At 39.7% G+C, this 25,004-nt stretch overlaps 1 protein-coding gene and 1 long non-coding RNA gene across 3 annotated transcripts in view; one reads left to right on the top strand and one right to left on the bottom strand.

Annotated features, from left to right (window-relative positions):
* SAMD12 (sterile alpha motif domain containing 12) overlaps positions 1–25,004 on the top strand; it is a 406,706-nt gene that overhangs the window by 290,271 nt on the left and 91,431 nt on the right. The window lies entirely within an intron of this gene.
* The window catches only part of LOC306663532, a 28,499-nt gene continuing 17,967 nt past the window's right edge, over positions 14,473–25,004 (bottom strand). The window contains exon 3 of the long non-coding RNA XR_013764459.1: positions 14,473–23,058. This is a non-coding gene — a long non-coding RNA (uncharacterized lncRNA). The remainder of the gene's footprint in view (positions 23,059–25,004) is intronic.

Genomic DNA, 25,004 nt, shown 5'->3' with positions numbered 1-25,004 from the left:
CATTACGGAGCTCATCACAGACAACAGCAAAAAAAAAAAAAAAAAAAAAAAAAAAAAAAAAAAAAAAAAAATTACAAATTGTGACGAAGGATGCCTAGAGACAGAGTAATGGGGAGTGTCCTATTTCAGAGATGGCTTCTGGGAAAGTATTTATGAGAAGGAGAGGGTATTTAAGCTGAGTGCCAGTGGGTAAGAAGGAGTCAGTCATGTGAAGAGCAGTGAGGAGGGTCTTCCACACAGGAAAAGCAGTAAGAGCAGCGATTTGGGGGAAAGAGAATGCAGGACCTGCAGGAGCTGAAAGTATCTGGTGTGGCTGGGGATACAGAGTCACTGTGTTATCGTTCTCGTTTTACAGATGGGGAAACTGAGGCATAAAGCAGTCATGTGATTCCGTCACACCACCAGGGCAGGACGAAACTTCCACCCTATCCATAAACAACTTTTCTCTCTCAAAAGAGGCTGCTCTTCCCTCAGCCAGGGGTTCTCAGCCTGAGATTCCCAAACCCCTCCCTCCCACAAGGGAACCATGGATAGAATTCCATGGAGCTGATGAATTTGGATAGAAATTCACACACATGCGGATAACGCTAATCCCAGCTAGTTCTGCCGAGCCTCATTACTAAGTTTCCAGCTGCCCAAAGAAAATTTTCATCTTCATATCCCAGAGGCACCCCAAACTCAGCACATCAAAGTTGAACTGGTATCGTGCTCCAACCATTAAACCTGATCTCTTCTCTGGCTTCCATTTTTTTTGTTGGCATGAGACTTCCTGATTCCTTGGGGTTACCTCAACCTCTCCCTCCTCCCTGCTTATGCTGAACACAGTTTCTCTTGTGTGGTGTCGAGGGAGTAGGCTTCAACTGACCCAACTTCCAGCTCATGTGTACTACTGGACAGAAGTTAATACTTAAAATAGCAATTTATAAATCACTCTGTGATTTCACCTATCATTCCCTGAACTACAACCTCCATCAGGAGTCTGATGACTGAGTTATGAATTAAAATATTAATGGCTTTCCTCTCTTTCTCAGTGTGAAATATGTCAAAAAAACATCCACATACAATTCCTTTCTTCGCTCACTAGGGGTTGCTAACCTTTCCTTGACTGGTGCAGGACAAGGGGGAATGAGTCAGGAAAGTCCTCATCTGACCACCTCTCAGAAGCTGGCCCTTGCCCTTGAGGGCTGGCAGCTGCGTACTCTGATGGGCTCCTCAGACATCACCTCCAGCCGGCGGTGGCTCACTGGTGGCAAATGCACCTGTGTCCTTCCACAAACTTGTGTTTTCAGGGACTCATGGTCTCCCAGTGAGTTGAGATGTGTTTCCCCATTGAAGTGGCCTCTTGGGAGACACCTTAACTTCTCCATGCCAGCTCACGTACACATGGTCCAGATCTGGTCCACAGGAAATGCCCATGTGACAGACTTGAGGGCAGACTGTCCACAGCATCAGAATCTCTCATGCATTCTGCCACAGGGCAGTCACTGAGCCACGGGTCTGGCTCTTCAGCTTCCTCACATTGCCCCTCAGGCTTCCTTGCTTGAGAGTTCCCTTGGAGCTGTCTTGAGCAATCTGGAGGCAGGAAACAGCACCTCCTTTGCTATCCCTCAAGTAAAAGCAAGTGATTTAGGGAATGAGAGCTTCTGCCAGCTTTCTTTATAATAATAATAATAATAATAATAAAAACTTCTTCTAAAACTTTTCCATTGAAATATAACACTTTCTGGGCAGCTATATTAATTGTACGGCTCACTGGATTTTGACAAATTGAATGTGCCATGTCACTACCACCCAGATCAAGAAATAGAACACTACGCCCAACCCAGTAGTTCCCCTCCTTGCTCGCTTCCAGTTACCCCCTGACAAGGGGTAAATATGATTCTAATAGTAAAAAACTGTCATCTATTTTTGTAAACTTAGTATAAATGGAATCATACTTCATATACTCTTGGTATCTGCCTTTTATTCAACATTTTCTTTGTGAGATTCACTTGTGTTGCCTGCAGTTTTAGAGTATTCATGCCTTCCTCAAAACTGTTTTTTTTTTTTCCTTTTCTTTTTTAAAATTTTTATTTTTACAGACTCCATTTTGATTCCTTGTACACAGATAGGGTACAAATTTTCACTTCTATGGTTGTACACAATGTAGATTCACACCTTTCATGTAATCATACATATACATAGGGTAATACTGTCTGTCTCAGTCTACTATCTTTCCTTCCCCCACCCCCTCCCACCCCATTTTTCTCTATACCATCCAAACTTCCTTCATTCTTCTCTCTGCTCCCCGTCACCAGCTCTCGTTATGTATCATCATCCACTTATCAGAGAAAACATTCGGCCTTTGGTTTTTTGGGCTTGGCCTATTTCACTTAGCATGATATTCTCCAACTCCATCCATTGGCCAGCAAATGCCATAATTTCATTCTTCTTTATGAGTGAGTAATATTCCATTGTGTATATATACCACAGATTCTTTATCCATTTGTCAATTGAAGGGCATCTCAGTTGGTTCTATAATCTAGCTCTTGTGAATTGAGCAGCTATGAACATTGATGTGGCTGCATCACTGTAGTATGCTGATTTTAAGTCCTTTGGGTATAAACCAAGGAGTGGGATAACTGGATCAAAAGATGGGTCCATTCCAAGTTTTTTGAGGAATCTCCATACTGCTTTCCAGAGTGGCTTCACCAATTTGCAACGCCACCAGCAATGTATGAGTGTGTCTTTCCCCACATTCATGCCAACACTTATTATTGCTTGTGTTCTTGAGAATAGTCATTCTAATGAATATACAATTCATTTATGTATCCTATAGTCCATGGGTATCCATGTGGGGCTACTCTGTAAAAAGTGTTGCTTTGAATATATCTCAAGTCTTTGGGTGGACGCATTTATACTTCTTCTTGGTAATACTAGTGCTGGGATTGCTGGGCCCTAGGGCTGGTCTCTCCTATTAGGTTGCTACAGCTGCCATAACAAAGTGCAATAGATTGAGTGGCTTGAGCAACTGAAATTTATTTTCTTCCAGATTTGGAACCTATAAATCTGAGATGAAGGTGTCTGTGGGGTTGGTTTCTTCTGTGGCCTCTCTCCTTGCCTGGAAAGGCCATCCTTTCCCTGTCTTCACATGGTCTTTCCTCCCTGTATCATGTTCACATTTCCTCCTCTTTTAAGGATTCCCGCCATATTGGATCAGTGCCCATTCAGATGACCTCATTTTAATTTAATCGTACTTCTAACTCTAAATCTTTAAATGCAGTCATATTCTGAGGTGCTAGAGGAGTAGTATATTAACGTGAATCTGGGTGGGGAAACACAATTCAACCCGCTACACATATCTTCAGTCAAAGTAGATTCTTTCACTCTCTCCAACTGGTTGTGCCAATCAACATTCCCTCCAGGGGTGCATCAGAGTTCTGATTGTTCTAGATCTTCATCAACCGTCGATATTTTCTAAGTTTTAAATTAATCTTCCTTAAACACAAACTCCCAAACTTTAAATGCTCTTTTATATTCTCTATGGCTGAGAAGTCAAGATAACGGTCTTCACCTGTCTCTTACAAACTTTGCCTTTTAGATTTCTACCCTTCCTTTGGTATAGAGCATCTATAGCCTTCAAGTCTCATGGAAACTTCCATTCCAACATCATATTAGCTAGTTCTAGAATTTATATTTTTATGCTATTAGGCAAAAAAAAAATCTAGAAATGTGGTACTATTTTTTTGTGTTTTCAAAAGTTGACTGGCACCTCCTTCAGCATTTTAAGGGTAATTCAAACCAAAAGGAAGATGGTGCCAGAAATCTCTAATCTCTTCATTCTGATATTGGCAATGCAGCTCTCAGGACAAAAACCTAGTAGTAACTCCTCTCAGGCAGATGCTTCCCCCACCACTATCTTCTAGAAGTTTCTATCTGTCCCAATAGTGGTAGACCCATTACTGGCCCAGAGCAGTTTTTCCTTCCTCATCCCTCCTCCACAGCTGGAAGTTCAGTTTTATTTTTCTAACACTGTCTTTAAAGGGAATCTTATCAAGGATTGTTGTTGGGTTTTTTTTTTGTTTGTTTGTTTGTTTTTTTTAAGGTTTCCTGAGTTCATTCTAAAGTAATTATTTCAAAGCACTTATCTAAAACCCTCAAGGACCCACATTTGTATAAGTCTATGCAATATCACCACCACCTCCTAGGATCCTATTGCCAGTATTCAATGCCTGTACACATCCATGGCCATCTCTTGGCTCAGAGAAATGTCTTCACTCCACAGGTGTCTTAACAAAGGGGAAGATGATGAACTCACTCCTCTGGGGAAAATCAAGACTCAGGAATATAGGAGATTGAGGGGAAGCTAGTTATGCAACTTGTAGAACTGGTCTGTAACTTTAAGGGGTAAGTCAGCAAACCTATATTGACCTGATATTTTGATCAGATGGTGAAACTGGCCATTTTTCTAGTCAAAGACAAAAATGGGACCTCACACACTTCTGGGGTATTTTTGTTGTTTTGTTATTGTTTTCAGGAGAGCTACAAAAAGCAGTTGGGAAATTAGCATCCTCAAAAAGCATATAGTAATGGTTCCATGTGAGTGTATCTCTGTAAGAATGAGGTGCTGAGCCAGTCTTCCAAAGCTTCTGATTAGGAAACCAGGAAAAGAATCATTCTGAGATGCTAGATAATATAGTTATGCTATTAAAAGTGGGGAGAGGGCATTAGATAAATCAATATACATTAGATAACACATATTAGACAATATGTTGTCTAATATATTATTAATATTAGATAATTATTTAACATATATTGAATAAATAAATATATTACATTGATCTAGTTCTATTATTCTACTTATTGCATGAAGCACAAATAAAGTATCCCAAGGTTTTGAAGAAGTTTCTTTCCTTTAAAAAGAAAGCCATTGGACATTTATTGCAGAGAAATTAAAACCCTGTTCATGCAAGATCCTGCACATTAGTGTCTATAGCAACTTTATTTGTAATAGCCAAAGACTGGAAACAGTCCACATACCTCTCAGTGGGTGTGAGATTAAGTAAATTGTGGTAATTCACACTGTGGTATACTCTTTAGCAACCTGTCTGAAGCATGGAGTTGGTTACCCAGCCACAGGTGGTAGAATTCCACAGACACACACATACACACATGTGTAAAACCAGTGGATTGTGCCATTATCAGTTACCTGGTTTGGCTATATAGACACCTCTCTGTGTTCATTTTTCTGTGACTTCCTGTGAATCTATAATTATTTCAAAATAAATGTAAAGAAAACTGATATATAAAATATCTTCAGATTTCCATTGGCTTAGAGTCACATCCTACTTAATGAATGGCATTTAGATTTGACTTTATTCTACAGAATTTATGTATTGAAATAGTTTGATAATATAGAAGAAAAATTATATTTAAAAAATTCCAAGTCTGTATTTGCTCCTACCACTTAATGGGAATTGTGGATCTGGAATAGGGACATTTGAAGGTGTTTGGAATGATATTTTACTGTTCATTTTAGCAAAAGTAAAGATGAAAATCACCTCAAGTACCTTTACCTTTAATCTTTTTCAAGTAAAAGTTCAGAATCATACATCATCATAGGATCCCCTCCTTCCTATCTCTCTCCTTCCCTTCTTTCTCCTCCACTGCTCCCCCCAACACACTATTACATATATAAAACAAAAACTATATTTAGATTCCAGATAATTGCTAAATTACTATCAGGAGTGAAAATCCTTATAAATTTGAGCATGCATTCTTTCCATTTAGTCATATAAACCAAAGTGAATATTTCCAACTTAAGAGGAAATGTAATATATGAAGTCACAGAAGTTCTTGCAAAGGTAAATGATCTGACCCCTCTGATTAACTCCTGTACAGTCACCATCTTCAACCTGAAGGAACCATATTGCTCTTTGAAGTCATAATTATACATCCTGTCTACTGTCCCAAATGGCCCCCATATAGCATGCTTTTTATAGAAAAAGAACACTCTGTTATTTCCCTGTTCTTCCTCATAAACCCTAACACTTTCCGGTTGCCCACAGAGTCACTGTAGGTAGGTACCTGCAGGAAAGAAGGGAAGATCGGCAGGTCTCACATTTGCACCTTGGATGAACTCCAAAACCATCACCTAGCTGTTGGAGCTGTTGTCTTGTCCTTGGCCAAGTGAGGAAAGAGGAGTGAAGAAAAACCAGAACACCTTCTCTCCACTTGTAAATTAGCAAATTGCCATCATATTATCTAATTTTCCTCCCTGCTGCTCTCACACCTGCATACCATCAGTGCTTTGCGCTAATATGTCAATACACGGGCATAAATTGGTTTGTATTCTACATGGATTTCTAGTTTGCATTTGTCAGTGTTTGTGATAGAAAAATGTCTTCTCTATTTCCCACAGCAGACTTGAGGCAGGAGGGAATCTTTTAAATGCCTCTTAGTGATTTTGTACCTGTGACTCTGGGTAGAAGGGAAAACTTCCATCGTCCGAACAATATATTGATCATATAGCTGCAAATTTCAAATTTTTATTCCATGGTTATGTGCCCAACAATTTGGTTTAGTCTTTTTAAGAAAGGACCAGTCATAACTATGGAAATACCAAACCATAACTTCCCCTGGCTCATTATATAAATCATGTGAGTCTTGTTTGAAAAGATCAGGAGTTTCGAAGTTATCCCTGCCTTTGAATCTAACTCTAATTCTTGCCAGATAATTCTTACTGATTTTTATTTGGACACATTATTTAGTCTTTCTGAATATCAGTTTTCCCAGTCTTACACTTTAGATAAAATGATTACCAAAGTGTCTGTTGTATTAGGTATTATACATCAAAACATGTATAGAGCATGTCCTTTAAGGATACTCACCCTATACATGGAATAATAGAAGCTGCAGTTGGAGATAGATGGCAGGAACAGTTAAGGCAGAGAGAATAGCCATATTTAGCAAGGCAAGTAACCCACATGGAACAATATACTAAGACAGTTTCTAGTTAAATGCCATAAATTCTATAAGAGTTTGGAGAACAGCAAAAGCAAGAATGAAGTGTTCATGCAAGTATTCATGAAGCAAGACATTATCTTGGCATTGAAGGGTATGAGGATTGGTGATGCGGTGGGGAGAAGGAGGACATATAGTCAGCAGCAGGGGGCCACATAGACTAGCTCTGACAGATTGGTCTAAGGGATTTTGGAATGTTTGAGAGCATGTAAGAAACGAGGAAAGAGGAGGTGAAGGCACAGTATCAGTAACTTTCACAGTGAAAGGGTGTTTATATTTGATGAAGGAGCGAGTAGCCAACAACTCCGAGCAGCTATGTAACAGGAGGAAAGTAGCTGTTGGTGAAGATTAGAAGGTATGAGGAGACGGACGACTGCTAAGTAGCTCTTGCAATAATTCCAGATAGGAAGTGGTGAAATTTTGTAAAGGGGTAGTGGTTCCCGAGTGAAGAGAAAAGAGCATTCTGTGGATGCATTTCTAAGGCAAATGTGATGGAGGAAGCTACCCTGGTTTCAAGGTCAAATATAAGAAGAATCATAGGATGATAGTAAAGACAGACGCTAGTGAGAAGACAGATGATTAATTACCTTCAGACATGTTGAGTTCAAGGTAAGAGAAAAGAGTAGAGCCAAAAATGAAGCCTGGAATGCTGGCCTGCACCTGTTCTTACAGAACTGGGGAGGCTGGAAAAGAGAAGTCCCTTAAGCCCAGGAGTTCAAGATGAGCCTGGCAACACAGTAAGATCATATCTCAAAAGAAAGGTGGCGGGAGGTTGACATGGTGTCAGAACATGGCTGTAGGTTTCCAAGGGCGTTAACCAGAGGAAAAAAATTCTTGTAGTCAAAACTACTGGGGTGATTATTGAAATCAGAAAATTTAGCTAAGGAGAAAAGAGTTCCACAGAAGAGAAGTCACAGTGCAGAGACGAAAAAAGAACAAACCAACTAAGAAAATCTAAAAGAGGGGTTTTTTGCGAGACACTTTCTGACGGAAGCCCCTGTAGACACTCCAGGTGCACGTGAGCCTCAGCATCTGTGTCTTGTTTGCAGTCACCTAAACCTGCTTTGGAATGAACCTGAAACTTTACTGTGAGTCTAAAGTAACTATGTCTACAGAAATGCTTTAAGACAGGGATCCCTAGACTTTTTCTATAAAGGACTAGATAATAAATGTTTTGTGTTTTGTGAGCCAGATAATTTTTGAGTCTGCTAGTGTACTCAACTCTACTAGTATAACCCCGGAGCAGCCATATGTAAATGAGTGTGTATTTGGCAGTGTCACAATAAAACTTTATAAAAATAAAACTTATTTGTGTGGTGGGCCAGACTTGGCCAGAGGCCAGAGTGTGCTAACCCTTCTCTACAATGTATATGACTTCATCCCAGTTTATGTCTTTCTCCTGCATTCTAGCTGTCCCCTCTGGATTGCTTCATAATCCAAGGGGAGGCAGAGAAGCCTCTGCATCCAGCTTCTCCAGATTGTACTGTCTGTGTTTGCAGTGTGATACCTTGATGTGTCTCCTACAATAAGCAAGCATTTGGCATGTGTCTGAAAGATGTCTTGAGGTGCTAGGAAATGCACAACTTAACTGAGGTATAGTCACTGCAGATGTAATGAAATGTAAAATATTCTATCCCCAACCAATACACATACTACTTTAATTTACAGAATACACAATTATATGACATTAAAATTCTGATGCATCAGTCTAGTAGCAAATCTTAAGTGAAAACAGACAAATATGTTCAGTCTGCTTATGTAACAATTACCATAATGGGATTGGAAAATAGTGCAAATTCCTAAGGGTTCTTGTTTTTAAAGAATGCCATTTTGGGTTGTCCAGTTCAGTGTCCCAGGAATTCTCTGTTGGACTCAAGTCAATTATCTTCCACCCAGCAACTGGTAAATCCTAAAAGACTTTGAATTACTTTGGTTTTCACTAAGGCAGCTCCTGATGGGAAGACTTCAGCAGCATTCTTTTGACCCCTCTGTGACTATGAGTTCCAAGGCATATTGGGGCAGGAGGCCAGATATGCTACGGAAGTCTCTAGACCACCTATTCAGTACCTTACACATAATAGGAAACTGACTTTTCAGGAAGGTAACCCATCCTCATCCTCAAAAGTCAACATTTTCAGCTCAGTAATGTTTCCAATGAATCAAAAATTAGGACTGTCTTTTCTATTTTTTTCCTCTAAAATCCATCTGCCATAGATGGTAGCAAAGGCATAAAAGAAAGAGCAAGGATTTTGAAGACTGCAAACTTGAGTTGGAATCTAATCATGCTACCATGTCCTGTTTGAGCCACTTTGAGCAATTTGCTAAACCTTTCCAAGACTCAACTTTTCATTTGTAAAATGAAACTGTCATAACTTCATAGATCTGAGAATTAAATGTCGTAATAGAGAACATTTAGTGATCATTAGGTTAGTAAAATGCTTATTCACATTGACATACATTAAAATTTTTCTATATATAACAGGTACTATCCTAGGCTCAGAGGAAACAAAAATAGAAAGACATAGACCCTGCTCTCAACAAGCTTTCTTTGAAGGAATATCAATCAAGGATCAACTACGGGAATTAAAAACCATCCTGGCTATTTCAAGCAGAAAGCATTTAACATAAGAAATTGGATGCTCACAAAATTGTTTACAGGAAGTCTGAACTCCCTGTTAGACTCCTAGAAAGGACACGTGAACAAGACACCCACCTGGCCTTGTGAGGGCAGTGACTCTGCCTCAGTAAGGGAGGTGGGGATTTGGGAGAACACCAACAAAACCATTGAAGTGAAGTGCACACCATCTTTGCTAGGATCCACCGATCAGGAACCCGCCATCATTGCAACTGCCTCTGTCCATTACAAGTGCTGGCTGGCCCTTGGAGCACAGCCACAGGGGAGCTCAGAATCTCCACAGCTGTAGATGTGCAGCCTCCACCTCGCGTCCCTTCTCCAAATCTCATGGAAGAGTACCTACATGGCTGCATTTCTAGGCTAGCTGCAAGGGAGTCTAACACGTAGCTCTTTGGCTTTATAGTCTCTTCAGGACAGTGAGGCACACTGTACTCCAGTAGAATAGATGATACTGAACACCACTCACCCATCAAGGTAGAGAAACAAGCAGATCAACCAACAAGTAAATATTCTAAGTAAGCAGGCAGCCTTCAGGAGGAAGTGATTATTTTCTAATTAGAGAGGTAATAGCTCAGTGAAAGGGTGAATAGATACTACAGAGGAATATAGATCAAAGAAAAACATTCTGAGCAGAAAGAACATCATGAGCAAAATACGAGCACCTCTTTCTGTCCTCATTCCTGGAAGTGACAGCAAATGTCTTTTTTTTAATTTGTTCTAATTAGTTATACATGACAGCAGAATGCATTTTGACACACTTTACACAAATGGAGCACAACTTCTCATTCCTCTGGCTATACATGGTACAGAGTCACACCAATTGTGCAATCATACATGTAAATAGGATAATAATGTCTGTCTCATTCCACCATCTTTTCTACCACCATACCCCCTCCCATACCCTTATTTCCCTCTGCCCAATCCAAAATTCCTCCATTCTTCCCTATACACCCCCCATCATGGATCAGTATCCGCTTATCAGAGAAAACATTCTGCCTTTGGTTTTTGGGGATTGGCTTATTTTGTTTAGCATGATATTCTTCAGTTCCATCCATTTGCCTGCAAATGCCATAATTTCATTCTTCTTTGAGGCTGAGCAATATTCCATTGTGTATATATACCACATTTTCTTTATCGATTCATCTGTTGAAGGGCATCTAGGTTGGTTCCATAGTGACAGCAAACATCTTGGATGTGAATTCAATGTTTTTAAGAAGGAAAGCCTTAAAGATCTTCTCTCCTTCAATAGTTATTCCTTAAGAACCTCTGATGTTGCCTGCCTCAAGGAGTAAGTTATGTGAAGGCAAGGAACGGGTCTTTTTTGTTCCACAGATGCAGATACATTGAGGACAGCATAGTAGTGAATCAGTAAACAAGAATCCCTAACCAGTAGCACAGATTGCGATAAAGTGAGATAGGAAATATGGTACTAGTGTAATCAGAGATTCCAGAGCTAAGTGAAGATGATAAGAAAGACTTCATAGAATTTTTAAGAGAAGGAATGGAAGGCTCAGCAAAGAAAACTCCATAAGCCAATGCCTATAGGTTGGAAATATAAGACGTCCTCATGGATTATAGTTTAATCATGAACATATTTTGTTTTTTTACACCTCTGGCTATATAGTCACATTCAAGGCTGGAAAAATAATTTGCAAATCAAAAAAGAGCTTATCCTTGAAGTCTTTGTATCACCTACATTTGAGCTTATTCCAGAAGTTATCCTTTGAATTATATTGATCGTTTCCAGAAGGATGACCACAATCAGAAGGAATTCGAGGAACATTAATCTGGCAGTGTGCTAAGCAGGATGGAGGGGAAAGTGGGGCAAGGCTGCAGGCAAGTCAGGCAGCTGTACAGCTGCCCCGCTATGCAGGGGAAGGATATGAATTGAGTTGTGGGGAAAGAGTGCAGTGCAATTTTTCAAATACAGGTCTAAAAAATAAGTAGTATAGGCTTTTCAAAATCTTCACTTTCAAGAATTTTACCCACTCAATTCACTAGGGAAACAATGTGTCTGATAGGAGTAAGCATTGCACATATATTGGCATGACCCCTTACCTCTCCTGCTGCGGTCAGCAGCAACCTCTCTGAACCTCATTTCCTCCTCTGTGAAATGGGGATGAGACAGTACCTCAGATATATGGTGGATGTGGAAATTAAATACGAATGTCAGCGTAGGAAAATCATCAGAACACCTTGAATGTTAGTGCTTGGCCACTGTCACATCACATCATTGTCGCCATGGGGGTAGGGCAGCATGAGGGAGTATAGAATAGTGGGCAGAGGAAGGCTTCAGAGCCAGGTAGTCTGAGTCAGGGAGGTTCCTGGCAAGGATCAGATGGAACACAAACAGAATGACCTGGAGAACTTGATAATGAAACTACTGTGGCTACAAAGTCATGCACAGGCTGCAGAGCAGAGAAGGGACTGGCAGACTCCCTCTTCCTAGTTGGAGAGGAAAAGAGAAAGGGTGTCAGCTACCAGCTGAGGCCAGAGTTCCCTCTGCAGAGGGGAACAGATACAGGAACTTGGAAGGAGATAGTCATACAGAAAGAGCCAGGAACAAGAGCTGTCACCTTTGGTCAGGGGACCATCATTGGCCACCTGCAGTAAGGGATACTGAGGGAAGAAATACCCAGACCTCACTCCCCTCCCTCCTTCCTGTCTTCCGCCAGCACTTCCCATTCCAGAGCTGGAGGGCCCGTGATGCTTTCCATGCAGGTCAGCGTGCCAGGCATTGGGCCGTGATGGAGAAAGGCACAGAGTGAATCTAGAATGAGAGAATGTATTCACACGCACTCACAGGCTCTGAAGCCACTCCGTAACTTTAGGCAGGTTGCTTAATTTTTCTGAGCCTCATGTTACTTATTGTCAAACAAGGGTAACCATAATAGTTATGCAAGTTTGTTATGAGCATAAACTTACATGGTGTGTGAAAAACACCTAGCCGTGTCCCTGGCACATGATAGACATCAGTTAAAGTTCTCTAATGCCACTCCCCAGCTGATGACCGCTCTCTGCATTTGGGGTTGCCTCACAACCATTTTGAATTCCCCTGAAACGGTGTCCCTCATACTGTGGCCCCATAGACCGTGTGCTTGAGAGGCACCTGGGTTCCTTTTTTTTACAGGCACTCCACAGCCTCTACCCCAGTGCAGCTGAATCATGAGTGGATGGATGTGAATCTTCATTTCAGACAAGTTCCCCCAAATGATTTTCACACACAATAAAGTTTGGTAACCGCCATCCTAAAAGTCCATATTTCTAATTGATGCCCACTTGGGTAAAGTGCAGGTGAGATTTATCTGTGCTTAGCAGTCATTAGGTGCAGTTACAGCCCATCAGCTCCATGAAGAGAGGCCATCAGACTAGGACACTAACAGCCTGTCTCGTGATGTTAGGTCACACTTGTTCTCCATTTTACTGACTTTATTAATACCTGAGGAACAATGTTCTCGGGCTTTTAATTAAAAATTCTCTAACATCCAGACTTTAATCATTTTCTAGGTTGGATATCAGCTTGGATTTTACCCCCCTTTCAGAGAAAACTTATTAGGCAAAGCAGAAGCTGTTAAATGGAATTCAGCTTTTCCAAATCTTTGTCGAGGAGAATAGGTCAATTCTAAGTATAAACAGGAGGAGTCCAAAACTTAGATGAAGATCAGAGGACAAGCCACCTTGCTTTAATTAAGAAAAGGTACAAAAAAATTCATCGGCAGTCAGAGGCAGAAACCACGCTCAAGATCTGGGTCCTGAATTGATTAGGATCCACTTTGGCAGCCATAAAAACAGACTCAAAATAACAACAGTTTAGACAAAAAAGAGTTTTACTTGCTGCTCATGTAAAATTGCAGCGGTAAGCAGAGCGAGGTGGCAGTGGTAACTTAACTCTAGAGTGCTCAAGGACTCGGGATCCTTCTAGTCTTTGGTCCTGACCTCCTAGAGGGCATGTTCTCTTGTTCCAATATGGAACTCCAAAGAAAATTTGGGGCATAACTAACTTCTGAAAACTGAGGATCTTCCATACAGCACATCTCATAACATCACTTTAGCCAGAACTTGTTCACATGGCCACACCAAACTACCAAAGAGACTGATAAACAGAATCACAGCCAGTTATTCTATTAGATAGGTGATACGTTCAAGGCAACTGTCAGTCACTGCCCCAGGTTCTCTGGCCTAAGAAACTTTGAATGTTCTTTTTCCAATAGGACAATCATCACTGAGGTTCCAGTCAGAAACACAGAGGGAAGTTAATACAGGGAATTGGCAACACAAGCAGTAAAATAGCTGAGTATCCAAATCTCAAAAATGGGGCAACCAAGAGATTGCCAACAGTAGGAAGTTTCTACCCTGGAGCCAGAGAAGTCAGAGCCTAGAATACAAGCTGCCAGGCAGATCTCAGAACCCAGTGGACTGTTCTTGTGGGATCTAGAGCCAGGAAGGAATTCAATCACTGCCAAAGATTCCACCAGAAGCAAGTGGCAGAGGAAGAAATATACTGCCTTTCCCTTCTCCTGCCCCTCAGTTTCCTTCCAATATCTCACATCAGCTAGAACTACCTGGGAACCAGGGTGCAAGGGAACCTGGGAAATATAGGTCCACACAAACAGAGCAGGTAAGGAGAGTGAAGCATGCACCTGAAAGTAACAACAGGTAAGCAACTGGGGCAACATCTAGACCCAGTTTGTGGACCCATGGATTGCTAATCACTGAGAACTCACTAGGCATTATTTCTGGATAAAGGTGAGAAATTTTCAAAACAGAAGAGGGTTCTTTTGGTGAAAGCAATGGCTCAAACAAAGTGTCATACCAATAGCTAAAAGGTAGAAACAGCCCAAAATTCCACTACCAATCAAATGGACAATATGTAGTATATACATGCAATGAAATATTATTCAACCATAAAAAGGACTAAATTTCTAATACATATTTTAACATGAATAAATCTTGAAACCTTATGCTAAGTAAAATAAGCCAGACACTAAAGGACAAATACTGCATGATTCCAGATAAGGAGGTATCTAGAATAGGCAAAATATACAGACAGAAAGTGGATTAGAGGTTCCCTGCGGGAGGGAGTGGAGGGCATTGGAAGGTAATCATTTATTGGGCATAGGGTTTCTTTTTGGGATGATAAAAAGGCTCTCTTGGAAGGGGATGCCAGTGATAGTTACTGTACAGTGATAGTAATATTGTGACTGTACTTACTGTCTCTGAATTGTACATTTCTAAAAGGTTAAAATAGTAAATTGTTTTAAATGTTTTTAAAGTTAAAGCATAAAAAATAAAGAAGTTTCTGTGTTTCTCAAATATATTTACTGATGGAAAACCCTTTATGGAGAAGCTGAGTTGGTAAGGAAGCAACAGAAGCTGACTAACAGACAAAACAGTGGGGTCAGTGACCGAAGACTTAAAAACCAAAGCACAACTTCTGTTTCCAAGATTTGTTGCAGCTTCAATATACTTTTCTAGAGGAAGAAATATTACATCTCCATTTCCCAAACTCAACCTGGTATGATCATGAAACATAAAGGTAACTTACAACGAAAAGGCAAAGGCAAAACCTGCAAAGCAGGTGAATCAGGTGCCATCTCCATATAGGAATATCTGAAGAGCAGAAGAGAAGAGAACCCAAGGGCCCACGCAGGATGCTCTACAGGATGGAGATCACGAGGAAGAGCTTCCCAATCTGGGTACCACATTTCACAGCGAGTAGAGGAGAGTCAGGATGCGCTCAACTGGGTCGAAGGCTAAGTGTATGACATAATGTCACTGAGGATGAGCAGTTGAAGGTGGTTGTTAGCTTTTACGGCCAGCAATGCAGAAGGTCATTGGCTGCTTATGAAAGCCATTTCTGTGACAGCAAGAAGAATTTACACTGGCGTGGGATGAGCAGAACCATCTCTTCTGCATCTCCCCATTTGCTGGCTCGACAGAAGCAGTAAGCAAACCTATTCCCAGCACTATGCTGACAACACTGATGATGGCGGCACACAAATTAGGTGGTAAACACAAAGCCATGTTAATTTCAAGCTCCATTAGAAACACAGGCAGAAGGAAAAAGTCAACATCTGCCAAATAGAAAAGGCCAAAACTGGAAAGGAAAGAAACTTTCTTTTTGAGATCCTAAGGAGGTCTTGCCAACAGAGAAGACGTGGCGTATTTTGTGTGCCCTTTCACTTGGTCACTCATAGAATTCCAAAACAAATCTCCTTAATGTCTCCTCCAATCAGCATGTGCCGGGGTAGGGTGCAGGCTACACGTTCTTCCTCCTGGAAAAGGACACCGTATGGTATTGGGGGTGTAGCACAGAATTCCATTCCAGAATTTGTCTCTTGCATGTAATTGTGTTTTTCCCCTTTTCCAAAAACCTCTAGTGGTATTTATGACTTTGGCAGGATGCATAAGTGACATTCCTCTGAAGACCCCAAAACATCAGTGTCTCTGAGGTGAGGTTGGCATAACAAGTCTAAGAGAACTCAGGCCTTTTAATCCCTTTGAAGAATGTGCTGCGTGCCACAGAGTGAGTCCTGGAAAGCACACATGTTCTTCTCTTTCTTGCCTGTGTGGATCGGGATGATACACAAATGAAAACAGATATCCCTCATCACTTCTTTTTAATGTCATGGCAGTGAGCATTCTGGGTCTTTGATGATGGATGAGTCTTTGTTTGTAAATTCAAAACCATATGTATTAACTTAGTTTCCTTCCAGGCATTTGTATTAGTGAGCATCACATATGGCTTTATAATGCTTCCATACCAGAGGCCAACTTGCTCTTTTATTCAATATTTGCAGGAAGATAAACTAGACAAGAATTTCACCTTAACTTCTTGGTGAACCTCAACAGGTCAGAGGTTCCAGTCACCTGGAGGTGAAGGATTGGCCTTGCTGATTTCTCAGGCTTCTCTCAGGATTTTATGAACCTATGTTATCTTTTTCCCAGAAGTATTAAATTTGAAGAATCAATCACTAAATGCAATCAAATCCACCTTCCCTCCCCTAAAAACTAAACATATTTTTTGAACACACATGCACATTTCAAGAACAACAGATTTTCTTTTTTGAACTTGGAAATACAGTCATTGTTAGATTGCATTACTGGGCTGAGCTCAGGTATTAGTTACAGTGGAAAGTAAGAGATTATGGAAGACTTTTTTTTTTTTTAGAACCAAGACATGGTTTGTGGCCTGGATTTAATTAAGTGTTGCTCATGGCACCATGCAGGCTAGCACTTAATTATATTCAGTTTATCCCTTTATTATATATCATCTCTCTTTATTTTCCAAATGTTTCATATACACTAGTCTGGTTTTCTCCAGCTCTGTTGTTAGCTCTTTGAGAGTGGAGCTAATGTCACACAGTAGACACTCAATAAATATATCATAAATGAGCTTATGAGCAAAGGAGTAAACAAACACAGCTACAGATTCAAGATGCTACCATTCACATTATGAGATGTGACCTTGGTCATTTTAGGTGAACAACTGAGGATGCTCTCTTTCCTTCCCTGGAAGGAATCCAGATTCTTCTCTGGCTTCCATGGCTAAGATACAGGTTTAATTTTTTTTTCCCTCTAGTCCTCTGCCCTTTTAGTTTACTCCAGGGGGAGAAAAAAAAAGACACCTCAAACATATGGTGCTAGAAAATAATGGGAAGAAATTTCCCAATTCCAGCATTTATGTATTCACATATTTATTTGATTCTTGGCCCTAGCCTGAGCTTTTTAAATTTCTCAATTTCTGCTGTCATCATCTCCTGTGTATTATCTTTGCTGTCTTTGTGACAGATTATTAAGATACTTGTTTTAAATGAAATGTTCCAAAAATACAGGTTAAGAACTCTACCTGTAGGAAACATCTCTAAGAATAACATATGGAACAAGTGGCAGTGGTTATGTCTGAGAATACAGAAGAGAATATTTATTTTACATGCTATGTCCATGCTATGTGAATCAATTTATCCAGGAAGCTGTATGACTTTTATAATTTAAATACAATCGATCAGCAAATATATGAAAAAATGTTCAACATCTCGAGCAAGTAAATGTAAATCAAAACTACTCTAAGATATCCTCTCACTCCAAGCAGAATGGCAATTATTAAGAATACAAGCAACAATAGGTGTTGGCGAGGATGTGGGGGAAAAGTTACACTCATACATTGCTGGTAGAACTGCAAACTGGTACAGCCACTCTGGAAAGCAATATGGAGATTCCTCAGAAAACTTGGAATGGACTCACCATTTGACCCAGTTATCCCACTCCTCAGTTTATATCCAAAGGACTTAAAATCAGCATACTACAGTGATGCAGCCACATCAATGTTTATAGCAGCTTAATTCACAATAGCTAAACTATAGAACCAACCTAGGTGCCCTTCAATAGATGGATAATGAAAATGTGGTGTGTGTGTGTGTGTGTGTGTGTATTACTCAGCTTTAGAGAAGAATGAAATTATGCCATTTGCAGGTAAATGGATGGAGTTGGAGAATATCATGCTAAGTGAAATAAGCCAAACTCAAAAAACCAAAGGCCAGTGTTTTCTCTGATTTGCAGATGCCGATTCACAATAAGGGTGGGGGGTGGTGCAGGGAAGAATAGAGTTACTTTAGATTAGGTAGAGGGGAGTGAAGGGAGAGGAAGGGGGATGGGGGTAGGAAGGATAGTAGAGTGAAATAGACATTATTACTTTATTACCTCATGTACATATATGACTGCATGACCAATGTGATCCTATAATATATAGTCAGAAAAATGAGAAATTATACTCCACTTATGTATGATCTATCAAAATGTGTAAATGCATTCTACTTTCATGTACAACTAATTAGAACAAATAAAAAATAAAAAATTTTAAAAAGGAAAAACAAAAAAACTTGTTAAAAAATGAAGTATACATCATGACCCATGTCATTCTAATAGGTCTTATGTAATTAATGAAATATTAAGGAATTTTGCTTATGCATTTGTTTAGTGTAAACAAATGAACAGTCTCTTTCTTTTAAGGTACAGCATTTCACAAGTGCAGTACTACAGCTTTCAAAGTAACTGATAGGTATCCATGATAAATACTGGCCAGTGATTCATCCTATGACCCATTAGTGGGCATACAAGGGCCCAGCTGCTTTTGTATCTTAGCTTTTAGCTTTGAATGCCCTGCTTCCAGTGAGCATTTTAATAAGCTGGAAAATATTTTAGGCAATCAACAGGTTAAAAAAAAAAAAAAAAACATTTCCATTGTAATGACTTTTTATTTTTTTACTTCACATTTTTACTCTTAATAGAGCTCACTGTTTTAGAATTTCACATGCTATGGGTCCTACACATTGATTGCACCTTGCTAATTATTCACAACCAGTGTATCTTTCTTATTCTTTTTTTTAATTGGTTCCTTTTAGTTATTCACAATGGTAGAATCCATTTTGATATAATTGTACAAGCATGCAATGTGTCTTATTCTAATTAGGACCCCATTCTTGTGGATGTACATGATTGTGGGATTCACTGTGGTGTTTTCTCCTTAAGGTTTATAGGTTGTTTAAGTTTCAGAATTTTTTTCCCATGTCAGTCTATTTGATCCTTCTTCTAATTTGTCGTTAGCATTTCTACTCCAGTATATTTGCTTTGAGAGTCTGCTCAATGGTTCAGCCATTGTTAGACATGTTTAAACCCTTTGACCTTTAAGAAATGCTTACAAGTGCATAAAATTATTGAGTCCATAAATGAATGCCCTAAAATTCATATAGTTCTACTAAACATCTTTATGCATCATGTTAGGTTCAAAACAGGTAAGACGTGTTTATGTTTGTGCATTGTAGTCCTTGTAAGTTTAATTCCCAGTGGAATAAGTGTACAGATGCTCAGTGTACATACAACTTTTTGAACATGCACTGTCAGTAGCCTGTAACATTTATAAATTAACAAGTAGATATAAAAGCAACTGGTTAGATAACCACTCATCCCAGTGGCTCTGCAACTCTGATGTGCATCAGAAGCACCTGAAAGGCTTGTTGAGGTACTGATTGCTGAACCCCCGATTCAATAGGTCTAGGGTAGAGCTTGCAAATTTTCATTTCAAACAAGATCCCAGTTGATCCTGATGCTGTCGATCTGGAACTACACATTGGTAACAGCTGCTATCCGCATTTCTCTTCCTGAACATACAGAAAAAGTGTATTTCTCAGCCTCACCAAGTGACTGGATCCTGGCCAGCAGCATGTATTGATCACTTCCAAACCTCGACATACAATTCCCCAAGGATCCTCCATCCTCTCCCCTTTTCTAGTCAACTTCAATGGCTACATATTGGAGATGACAGCCTGTCTAGATGCAGGCTCCTCCATTTGTGCATTAGAGAAAGCCTTCTAACTCACATATAGTTGTCATGTTTAAGGACCCCTACAGATGTCAAGTCCAAAGATGCCCAAGTCCCTTACATAAAGTGGTATAGTATTTGTATATAACCCACACACATATTCCTGTAGACTTAAATCATCTCCAGATTATTTATACTACCTAATGCAATGTGAATGCTGTGTAAATATCTATTATACTATATTGTTTTGGAAATAATGACAAGGAATAGATGTGTATGTGCTCAGTATAGTCACAGCTGGGGGGTTTGGTTTGGTTTGGTTTGGTTTGGTTTGGTTTGGTTTTTGTTCAGATTGTTTTTGGAATATTTTCAACCTGGGGTTGATTGAATCCACAGGTGTGGGATCCATGGTTGCAGAAGCCAACTGTACTACTTTTTTTGCAGAATATCTGAACCACCCAGTTCCTCCAAAACTCTGCTTAGAGATGCATGTTCTCCTTTCCTGTCCCCTGCAACCTCAGCAAGCCTGACGGCTTGCACAGCTGGGGACTTGGTATCTGCCAACCTCTGGTACCCCATTTATTTATCAGTTCTCGCCAGATCTCCTCATACATTATACCCTATGATCAGACTGTGGTCAGACTGTTCCTTCTGTAATGCAAATGCAAATTGCCCCAGTGATGTTTCCCCACATATAATAGGACAAACAACATCACTGATGTTTCCCAAATATACCTTATTAAAATATGTCCTTCCCTCATCTCTTCCTTCACATGCTGCCCCACTTTACTTGCTTGACATCAAAGCCCAAAGATTACATAAAATAGATAATTCACATTTTAGAAGTGTTAATTTTTCTGACTATAAGCAAACATGTATTTATTGAAAAGAATTTTGAAGCCAAGTAAATTCATCTTTACTACCAGTCACTGTCCAATATGGATATCCCTATCAATAGTCTATTATTCATTTATATAATTTATATTAATTTATTACTATACCACTTAAAAGTATCTGGTTATATTCCATTATACATTTAGGCTGTCATTTGGTCAAACAATCTAAACAAGTGCTACTACCAGGTTATTTTTGTTATTATAAATAGAAATGGGATTAATGTCCCTATGCCAAAATCTCTGTGAACATATCTGATAATATTTTTAGTGTTGATTCTTAGCAAGTAAATCCCTTGGCATAAGTTTATGAAAAATTGAGGTAAATACTATGAAATTACTAAAACCTTTAAAAGTGGTTATATCTAGAAATCAGGTCACTAGGACAGACATTTTCTATTCTAAGCACTATAACTTTTTTCTGTTTATACATTATTATAATTAGAAGTAAACATATTATAAAAATTATTTGATTTTTTTCACAAGGCACAATTAATGCACTCACAAGTCTGCAGATATTTTAAAGAATCCATATTGTATACTCATACAAACTAAATTTTCCTTCTGAAATGGATGACTGTCTACTCTCTCACCAAGTGTGTATTATAGTTCTTGTCCTGTAACCTCCACAAACTTATTTTTTAACCTTTTCTAATTAGGAAATTAATACAATATTAATTTACATTTATTTTACTAATAACATTGAATTTCCTTCACAGTTTATTTACTGGACATATGTATTCCCTCTTGAGACTGTTTAAATGAACATATAAGAGCTTGTACATCTAATATGCACTCTCCTGTAACATTGGAAGGTGATGTTCTGATACCCAGTGACATACTGGGGTTGTCGCTTAAACATTTGGGTAACTCTGAGTTTTTAATGACTATCAGACCCTAGTGACAGTCTTCTGGGTATTCTTAGGATCAGTTACATCAAATTAGGGACAAAATGCTAAGCAACTACACGGCGTTGACCTCAGTTTTCTTCTGTGCACATAAACCAGCCATGAAAGCCACTATGATAAAGCATTCCACTTACATGTTGAGTCACGAGAGCATGAACACAATGAAGGCCTGGCTCCTGAAAAGCACTGTGACCATTCTCATACATCCATCACCCATCATGAAGGGCTTATCAGTAGGTTATTTTTACATAGATAGACCTCCTATTAAATATATTTATATTAACTGATAGCTTTTTGCATGTCAATATGTCATGCAACTGTAAACACATAGCCATATACATCAGACACCTAGAAATTGGATCAAGATGGTAAACTGGGATATTTTGGACTAGAATATAATTCATTTTAAGGACTCGTGTCTGTTTTAAAAGCTATTGTATCCCAGGCATGTAGAACAGTGCCAAGCACACAGATTGGGTGGTTAAAGATGTTTGCTGAATAGATGATGAACAAATGAATTAATGAGGGACCAGCATTTAACCACTGGGCGTCGAGACCAGAGCTGTGCTCGCCTTATGTTGCAGGATAATGCAAACTGGCAGAGGCTCTCAGGTGTCACGAATGGGGAGCTCAGAATAAAGGGAGAATGGCATGGTATAAAGAGCAGCAAACTGAGCTCCCACCTTAGCTCTGTCGAGTAATAGCTAAGCTGCTGTCTCCACCAATGGTCACTGCACACATGCTCTATGCTCTGCACTCGGCAAATGCTGGAGATCATAAAGAGCATGACACATGCAGTCTGTACCTCAGGGAATTTGCATCCTAATGGGGGAGAAAGAAAGACAGTAATCAAACATTCCTGCAAATAAATAGGGAATTCCAGATTTTTCTATATGCTAAGCATATAACAGGAGAGGCTCACCTGGCCTGTGTGCTCAAAGAAGGCTTTCTTATAGACAGATGGGGATGTTTTAGCTGCATCTGGAGACAGACCAATGGTTTGAATGCAGTTCAAACAACAACAACAAAAACAAGAGCATAGTACACTGGAGAAACCATGAACAAACGAGTTTAGGGAGCACGAAGTGGGGTGGAGAGCAGTGAGATGCAGCTGGGAGGAAGGTCCCTGTTCTTTGTTACACCGTGGCCCCACCAACTCAGCCTCTACCAGCAACGTGAGCATATGAACACCTACCTGGTACACTTACTGTGTCAAGCATACCGTCATGGTTCCTTGCTGGGTGCAGGGTCCATCAGAAATGCTTAGTGATGCTCATTTCTTTTTGTTCTTTCTTCTATTACCTTTATTTCGAGTTTGTTATAAGCAAGATTTCAGTCTTATATTTCAGTGGATCTCCTTAGTGCCTGTCCCAATGCAAACTGCTTTGTCAGTCCTCACTAAATGATAGCTAGCATTCTCATTACACTTACTGAACTATCTTCTATGAGCTAGGATTTAATATTTATTTTCTCACCAAATAGTTTATATTTAGTAAAAGTGGCTGTGGATTTAAAATGGCTACATTGGGTTTCCAGCATCTGATACTTTCACATGTGGAATTATGTATCTTTATTGTTCCTTGATAGTTGGGGTACAAACTGCTGTTTAGACTTGATTCCATTTTCAAATAGTGGAGTATTTGTTAGTTCAGATCTTCAAAGCACCTCTAAAATTTAGAATAATAAAAAAGTGGAATCTATACATATTGGATTGTTATGTATAGCTGCATCACAGCATTTTTCTGATAGCTCTGAGAGAAGTATATAAATACAGAGATTAAATGAATGCATAAACATAAAAATATCCTTTAAGCAATAATTTGCAGTTGAAGCAACCAAGCAGTAATTTAGAGCTCTGACCTTGCAATTCAGCTGATTAGAGGAATCCAATTCTCTTTTTATTTCGTGTTGTGCTATAGCTAATTGATAGTGAACTCTGACTTAATCTGTATGCCCAAAATTGATGAGTTCCACTCCTTTTGTGTCCAGATGACTCCCAATTTGCAATGAAAATAAAAGAAAACAAATCAAAAAGTTTGTTTTCCTCTTCTTTACCACCAATTCTGCAAACTAGAAACCAGCTTCTCCCTTTTTCCTTTTCACATGATTATCTAATAAAGTTCCTACACTCCAAACTTCAGGGACAGTTCTATTGACAGTACATACACACAGTGGAATGCACCTCAGTCTTCCTTAACTGACAAGTCTACCCAGTTGTAAAAACGCCTTTTAACCAGATGAATGTACCCAAATCCAACCAGATGCCCTGCAAGCAGTTAATAGGAGAAAGTACAAAGTCTCACCTTTTGTTACATAACTACATGATTCTTTTATATTTTATGATTGTTGCCAGTACATAAAAGATAATATTTGTGCTGTGCATATGACCTACTTGGATTTTTACATATTTTTTTAAATTTTTTCGTCCTTCTGCACTTTGTTTCTGTTAAGAACTTAAGTCCCTGTTTATCCCACCACTGGGTCCCCCTTACACATGTGGCTTAGGGTACTGGCCTATTCATAAATTATTAATGTCACTTTGGAAAAAAAACTGTGAGAAACAGGTCCTCCTGACATGTAACTTCTGGAAATTTCTGCAGAGCTTTGGGGTGCAGGAAGCACCCCAGCTCTCCTACTGAGGGAAACTGCTGAAGCTCTTCTTTCACTGGTGAGGCAATTAACTTTTTGTTCCATTGGCGTGTTCCATGGTGCATGCCTAAGTTGATCATGTTTGACTGACCCATGTCAGTCTTTTCAGCTTGCTCAGCCCAGGAGAGTGGGGATGTACTGTTGAGCTCCAGAGCTTTGGGATAGAAATAAAAAGATTTGCACTCATTGAACAAGAAAATGGTATTCCTGGCTGTCAGTCTGGAAGGAAGGGTTTGACTCTCCAGTGTTGCATGGCAGACTGTCTACTTATGTCCCCAAACATCAGCACATGCCTCATTGCTTAGTAAGTGTCTTCCCCACTTAACCTAACAGGTAGATGTGTCTGACATGAAAGCAGGCTGCCGTCTGATTGGGAAGAAAAGATGCCCCAAATTGGGGACCAGTTCTGTTAAGGTGACTGGGTTGTACCGAATCCTCTTTTAGTGTGGATTTCCTGTTGGTCTTGAGATGAGCCCTCAGTGCCTAAACCAAGTGTGAGATTAGCCCAGGAGTTCAGACACAATTGGTTTCTGTCTGAAGACCTGGTAAGAGGCACATTGTTTCCTCCCTCAGGCATCCCACACCTCTCCCCCTTTCTC

The sequence above is a fragment of the Sciurus vulgaris genome, assembly GCF_902686455.1.
Source record: "Sciurus vulgaris genome assembly, chromosome: 1".
Classification (NCBI taxonomy): Eukaryota; Metazoa; Chordata; class Mammalia; order Rodentia; family Sciuridae; genus Sciurus; species Sciurus vulgaris.
The sequence above is the reverse complement of the archived record's forward strand: the minus strand, read 5'-3'. Positions and strand labels throughout refer to the sequence as shown.